The sequence below is a fragment of the Amaranthus tricolor genome, chromosome 15 (assembly GCF_026212465.1).
Source record: "Amaranthus tricolor cultivar Red isolate AtriRed21 chromosome 15, ASM2621246v1, whole genome shotgun sequence".
Classification (NCBI taxonomy): domain Eukaryota; kingdom Viridiplantae; phylum Streptophyta; class Magnoliopsida; order Caryophyllales; family Amaranthaceae; genus Amaranthus; species Amaranthus tricolor.
In genome coordinates, this window is record NC_080061.1 from 19,629,053 (window position 1) to 19,637,547 (window position 8,495).

An 8,495-nucleotide genomic window follows, 5' to 3' on the forward strand; every position below is an offset into this window, starting at 1 on the left:
GTAATAATTTTATAATGTTTTGTAAATATTATTCACTTAATTATGTAAAAAGTTTTTTAAAAACTCTGACATTGGTTTTTTGTGGATATTAGCCACAGGTCGGATTCAGCTCAGACTTCTATATGTCTTTCGTTGTGCCTTGTAGACAGTATCATTACACTGTTTACGCTGGTTTGGACTGTTTCACATATACAACTGATTTTTAAACATGAGTACATGTTACGTATAACTTGTTGCATGTACAACAATTTTTACCCAAACCTTAAACTATCTTAGATAAACCTTTCCTACACTATGATAGATCAATTTAGGGACAAAGATCACCTCCCAACAACTAAAACCAACCAGCTATAGCTACCCCATTTTCCTCCATTGCATGCTCTTTATTCACTTACACACACAAGCTAAATGTTCTACCTAAGACCCCCTCTTGTCCTAGTCAATGTTGGGCATCATTACATGCATGCAAAGACCAAATACAAGGGCAAAAGAATATGACTTTTTCTTAGAAAATCAACCCCTCCATCATCTTCATTTCACTCATACATTGTCACTTAATACAGCCACAAACTCATTCAAACAACTTCCCTCAAATACCTCTACAAGTCCTACATACTTTCTACTTCAAAACCTCACTAAAACCACTTGAAAAACACCCATTCTAGAGCATAATAGCTGCTGTCCAGATTAATAAAATCATCATATACTGCTCAAGATATTCATATAAACACATACAAGGCCATCTCTAATTACCTCCAACAAAAACACTTTCAATTCCTTAGAAAACACTTACAAAAAGACTATTTATGTAACAGACCTTTTTTTTCTTAATTTTAAATATGTTGACAAATTCAATAATTATTTCGTTTTATTATTTTAAATGCCGTTCTGAATTTTATTCCAATCGTTCGTAAGTTCTTGATTTTTTTTATATAATTTCTCTTAAAATAAAATATTAGGTTTATATTATAAGTTTTTTTATTTTTGGTAATTTCATTTTTTTTCTCTCCATTGGTTGAATAATTATATTATATTTTAAATATTAAGTCTAGCTAAATTACCTATAATAACTTAATCTTTTTATTTGCTATATTATTTTATCATAAAATAATAACAATAATAATAATAATAATAATAATAATAATAGTGATAACAATAAAATAAAATAAAATAAAATAAGAAAAAAAAAAGAATTCTAGAAACTAGTTGAGGTGGCGTTAAGTAGCTACATGTCCTAATTTTAGTTTCTTCCTTTATTTAGCCTTATCCTTAAATTCCTTACCCATGAAGAAAAATAAAATATACAAAACTAAGCCTCTATATGGAGTAACTACCGTGGGAGAAGGGAGAAAAAAAAATTAGAAAATTAAATTCCCAAATAAAAAGCTAATTCCTAAAAAATCTCTAAAAATCCTAGAAAAATTCCTAAAAATCCTCAAAAATTTCTTAATAATAGTATTTAGTGTTAATTATAGAAATTCAAGGGGAGGAAGCTAAGTTTGTGGCTAGAAATTCTACAACAAAAGATATCGATTAATAGTGAAATTATTAAAGGTATAAACTCTTACATATATTTATTCACACACAATTATGCCCATAAATTTTATATGTGTTTATAATATATAAATTAAATTTTCTGTAAATTTTGGTGAATTAGTTCTTTGTAATTTAATTTATATGATTTATTCATTTTAATTTCCAAAAACCGCATAATCTGAAATAATTTTAATTAAAATAGTAAATATTAATATTTTTAAACAAAAATTTTTCTGTACATATTACTTATTGAAATGCACATATTTGTATACTTGTATTATGCTGGCAAGTTTTTATACTCGGCTTATTAGCTGACCGATTCCCATCGGATGTTCCCTTATAATGGGAGCAGATGCTGCAGGTGACTTTACATAAGGTTATTAAAAAGCTATTGTATTGTCTAAGTGATATTAGGATATAGTATGTATGTAATTTATATAATGGGTATGTAATAACGATAATTATGTATTAAAGCAAGATGTAATATGTAAAATTATATTTTAATGATTTAAATTTTATTTGTTTTTTTTTTTGAAAATATTGTTTTGTTTTATTTCTTTTTCGCAATAATCACAGCTCGATAGACTTCCGCTTTAGTATTACTTACTATTATATTATATTAAACCTATATTTAGAAAAGAACAGTTCGTTACACTTGGTACCAGAGCCAACGTTATTCGAACAATTGGATCTTCTTATCCGATACTAGGAAACTCCGTGATAAATTACGTTTTTGAAAAAAAAAAAAATTTTAAATAAAATCTTTTTTTAATCATGTAAAAATGATGTGCTTATGTGTATTATGTGCTAAAAAAATGTGATTTGCGATTTAAATTATACCTAACGCAAAACTTTCCTACTTAAATAAAGGATGCCAAGAGGTGGTGGTAGAGGGTGTATCGTAAGAGGTGAAACTTTGGAGATGAGGAACAATTTTGCTGAAGATATGACGCAAAATGCAAGAGTTTAGGCTCTGGAAAATCAGTTAAAAATGATGGAAAAGAATAATGAGATGCTGTTGAATTTAATGGAGAAGAAGATGAGTCGTTCCCATGAAGATGATGAAAGTAAATTCTATAAGAGAATGTCTAGTGATCAACCTCCAAAATATGATGGAGAACCTGATCAAGTTCGCTTTGAGGATTGGATTGCAGAAATGGAGAAACTATTGGAGGCCATAAACTGCCCGTCAAAGTTGAAAGTGAAATTAGCCGCATTCTACTTAACAGGCACTGCTGAACTATGGTGGAGGACTGTAAAACAAACTGCCATAGATTCTACTTGGGAACAATTTATGAAGAAGCTTCGTGATTAATTTTACCCACCCTCGCTTCAGAGAAAGAAAAAGAACAAATTCTTGTTTCTGAGGCAAAGAACTATGTCATTGATCGAATACACAAGTAAGTTCAGAGAGCTGGCTAGATTCGCTACTGAAATAGTGATCTCTGATAGGGGCAAGGCGATTAGGTTTTTTGAGGGTCTGAACCTCAGGATCCAAAAAGGCACTCATAGATACCAAGATTTTGATGATTTGTACATTCAAGCCTTGGAGTACGAGAGTATTTTGGAAAAAGAAGACGGGTTTAATAAAAGAAAGAATGAAACTAGTGGTGGCGGTGGATACAAGAAGGCCAAGAATGAGGGGAATAAGTCGTTTCAGACTGTAGCAAAGGCGACACAGTGGAAATGTAGGTTATGTGGAAAAGATCATCGAGGCCGAAACTGTAATGGGAAGATTTTATGTTACTAGTGTCACAATGAGGGACATATGGCTGATAACTATAGGGAAACGTTCAATCAGAGCAAAACAACATCGGAAGCTGCAGGTAATAGAGCATTTGGCAATCAAAGGAATGAGAGTAAAGCATCAGTAGGCCTGCATGCAATTGGAGATCATTATGATGGCTTACACCAACAGTTTGAAATTGAAGGTAAAGTAATTTCTGGAAAAGTTTTTGTTGGTAATTTAACAACAAATGTTTTGTTTGATTGTAGAGCGGATATGTCTTTTATTTCTGGTGCTTTTCTCCACATATCTTCTATTTCATTGAAACCTCAAAAATCACAATTGTGTATCCATTTACCTGATGGTACACCTTTCCTGTGTGATCATATCTTTTATGATTTTCCATTAGAGATTTGTGGGAATCTTTTACCAACGGACTTAATTCAATTTGATTTGCGAACATTTGATATCATTTTGGGCATGGATTAGTAGGAGAGATATTTAGCGGAGATTTTGTGTAAGGAAAAGGTTGTTAGAATAGAAACTCCCGAGGGAATGAAGTGTATTCGGAAAAACTCAAAATCTCAGGTAGAGACAATTTCTGTAATTCAAGCGTTACAAATGATAAAACAAGGAGATGAAGGGTTCTTATGTTTTGTTACTACTGAGGAAGTGAAACCTAAACCTAGGTTGCAAGAAACTCCGATCGTTCAAGAATATTTGATGTGTTTCCTGAAGAATTACCCAATATACCTCCAAAAAGAGAAGTAGACTTTCATATTGACCTTATTCCTAATACCATCCCTATTTCTAAAACTCCTTACCGTTTTGCTCCAGCTGAATTGGCTGAGCTGAAGAAGCAGCTAGATGAATTGCTAGAAAAAGGTTTCATTCGACCTTATGTTTCACCATGGGGAGCTCCGGTTCTCTTTGTCAGAAAGAAAGATGGGAGTATGAGGCTATGCATTGATTATAGGGAGATCAATAAGATTACCATCAAGAATCGTTATCCTTTGCCAAGGATAGACGACCTTTTTGATTAGTTGGGGGGAGCAAGGGTCTTTTCGAAGATAGATTTGAGGTCTGGTTATCATCAATTAAGGATTGCTGAAGACGATATTCCTAAGACTGCATTCAGAACCAAATACGGGCACTATGAGTTTTTAGTAATGCCATTTGGTTTAACGAATGCTCCAGCAGCATTCATGGATCTCATGCAAATATACTTCAACCCTTACCTGGATAAGTTTGTAGTTGTGTTTATTGATGATATATTGGTGTATTCGGAGAATGAAGAACAACATGAGAAGCACTTAAGGGTAGTTTTGGAGAAATTGAGAGAGGAGAAACTTTATGGCAAGTTTAGTAAATGTGAATTTTGGTTAGAAAAGATATCTTTTTTAGGGCACGTTGTTTCGAAGGATGGAATTTCTATTGACCCTGAAAAGATTAGGGCAGTGATGGAGTGGTCAAATCCAAGGAGTGTTACTGAAGTAAGAAGTTTCTTAGGCTTAGTAGGCTATTACAGGAAGTTTGTGGAAAATTTTTCTAAAATTGCCCGACCGTTGTTTGAGTTACTTAAAAAGCGAGTTCGATTTCAATGGGGCGAGAAGCATAGCAAATCACTAGAAGAGCTTAAGAGGAGACTTACGGCTGCGCCTGTGTTGACCATGCCCGACTGTGGGAAAGCATTTGAGGTATATTGTGATGCATCGAAGGAAGGTTTGGGATGTGTGCTAATGCAAGAGGGCAAAGTAGTAGCTTATGCGTCAAGGCAATTAAGGCCACGCGAGTTGAATTATCCAGTACACGACATTGAACTAGCAGCCGTAATTTTTGCCCTGAAGTTATGAAGACATTATCTCTATGGAGTACCATGCAAGATCTTCACTGATCATAAAAATTTGAAATATGTCTTCAATCAGAAGGTGCTGAATATGCGACAACAGTGATTGGAAATCATTAAAGACTTTAAAGTTGACATAAATTATCATCCTGGAAAAGCAAACAAAGTGGCAAATGCATTGAGTAGAAGGCCGAGGATATCTGTAAATGCTATAATGACGGTACCTTGGGAACTATACCGAGAAATCCATAAGTTAGATCTAGAAATTGTGAATCACTATCAAGTTGTTGAATATTTGGGAGCAATGATTATACACCCGACTTTGTTTGAAAGAATTATAAAAGCACAACAAGAAGATCCCGAGATAATCGAGTTAATCATTCGAGTTCAAAGAAAAGAGACAGAAGCATTCGAAGTGGGTGAGAAAGGTGAACTAAGAATGAAAGGGGGATTGTGTATACCAGACAATACAGAGCTGAAAGAAGAGATTTTGAAAGAAGGACACCAAGGAATGTTTCACTTACACCCTGGTAGAGATAAGATGATTGAAGAATTAAGAAAACTATTTTGGTGGAAAGGTATGAGAAAAGATGTAGCTGAATTTGTATCTTGGTGTTTGATTTGCTAGAAGGTGAAATTTGAAAGGCAGAAAAGTTTTTGACTACTTCAACCACTAGAAATTCCTGAATGGAAATGGGATTCCAAACCCATGGATTTTATAGTTGGATTACTAAGAATGCAAGGAGGAAATGACACAATTTGGGCAATAGTTGATAGATAGACCAAAGTTGCAAGATTCCTGCCAACGAAGGGAACATGGTCAGTAAAACAATTGGCTGACACTTATGTTCGAGAAATTATAAGATTACATGGAGTACCGAGAACCATTGTGTCAAACAGAGACCCAAAATTTTTGTCACGATTTTGGGAAAAGTTGCAAGAAGCATTCGGATCTAAAGTATGTTTAAGTACTGCATTTCATCCGGCTACTGATGGCCAAACTGAAAGAACCATCCCAACATTATAGGATCTTTTGAGATGTTGTATTCTTGAATTTGGTGGTTCATGGGATCAAAAATTGCCTTTGATAGAGTTTTCATACAACAACAGCTATCAAACCAACACGAAAATGGCACCAAACGAAGCCTTATACGGGAGAAAATGTCGAGGGTCATTGTGTTGGGATCAGATGGACTGAAATGTGCCTGAAGGACCAGATATTATTAAAGACTCTATTGATAACTTGAGGGTGGTGCAAGAGAACATAAAGGCAACACAAAGTAGACAGAAGAGTTATACAGAAAACCGTCGCAGAGCTTTGTAATTTGATGAAGGTGATAAAGTATTTCTAAAGATTTCACCAACGAAAGGAGTCCAACGCTTTGGATAAAAGGGAAATTAAGCCCTAAATTTATCGAACTTGAAATTTTAAAAAGAGTAGGAGAAGTGGCATACGAACTAGCTTTACCCCCGAGTTTAGCTAGAGTTCATAATGTATTCCATGTTTCTTAGTTAAGAAAGTATATCCACGACCCATCACATGTGTTAGTTCAAGAACCCTTCCATATTGATGAAAACCTGGCTTATGAAGAAAGAACAATTAGAAGTTTGGATCGTCAAGTGAAAGAATTGAGAAATAAAAGAATACCTCAAGTTAAAGTGCTATGTTCGAACCATCATGTTGAAGAAGCAACTTGGGAAAGCGAGGATGATATGAGAGAATGCTATCCCCAGTTGTTCTTTTAGGTTAAAGTTTCGGGACGAAACTATGTTAAGGGGGGAAGAGTTGTAACAGACCTTTTTATTCTTAATCTTAAATATGTTGTCAAATTCAATAATCATTTCGTTTTATTATTTTTATTGTCGTTCTCAATTTTATTCCAATCGTTCTTACGTTCTTGATATATTTTATATAATTTATTTCTCTTAAAATAAATATTAGGTTTATATTATAAGTTTTTTTATTTTTGGTAATTTCATTTTTTTTTTCTCTCCTTCGGTTGAATAATTATATTGTTATTTTAAATATTAAGTCGAGCTAAATTACCTATAATAACTTAATCTTTTTATTTGCTATATTATTTTTTCATAAAAAACTAATAATAATAATAATAATAATAATAATAATAATAATAATAATAATAATAATAATGATAGTAAAATAAAATAAAATAAAATAAAATAAAAAAGAATTCAAGAAACTAGTTGAGGTGGCGTTAAGTAGCTACATATCCTAATTTTAGTTTCTTCCTTTATTTAGCCTTATCTTTAAATTCCTTACCCATGAAAATTAACAAAACTAAGCCAATATATCGAGCAACTACCGTGGGAGAAGGGAGGACAAAAAAAAAGAAAAATCAGAAAATTAAATTCACAAATAAAAGCTAATTCCTAAAAAAATCTCTAAAAACCCTAGAAAAATTCCTAAAATTCCTCAAAAATTTTCTAATAATAGTATTTAGTGTTAATTATAGAAATTCAAGGGCAGAAAACTAATTTTGTGGCTAGAAATTCTACAACAGAGGAAATCGATTAATAGTGAAACTATCAAAGGCATAAATTCTTACATATATTTATTCACATAAAATTATGCCCATAAATTTTATATGAGTTTATAATATGTAAATTAAATTTTCTATAAATTTTGGTTAATTAATTCGTTTTAATTAATTTATATGATTTATTCATTTTAATCCCCAAAAACCACATAATATAAAATAATTTTAATTAAAATAGTAAATATTATTATTTTAAAACAAAAATTTTTCTATACATATCTATATATCTATATATATATATATATATATACATATATATATATATATATATCTATATATCTATATATATATATATATATATACATATATATATATATATATATATATATATATATATATATATACATATATATATATATATATATATATATATATATATACATATATATATATATATATATATATATACATATATATATATATATATATATATATATATATATATATATATATATATATATATACATATATATATATATATATATATATATATATATATATATATATATATATATATATATATATATATATATATATATACATATATATATATATATATATATATATATATATATATATATATATATATATATATATATATATATATGTACAGAAAAAAATTTATTTTAAAATATTAATATTTACTATTTTAATTAAAATTATTTTAGATTATGTGGTTTTTGGAGATTAAAATGAATAAATCATATAAATTAAATTAATATGGCCCAACTGACTTTGTCTCTTAGAACTGAAGCATGAATCCTCCAAGTGCAATCTCTCATCAAACACCTTGCTATGTACCTCTTACTGCCAGCATGGTCAACTGAAA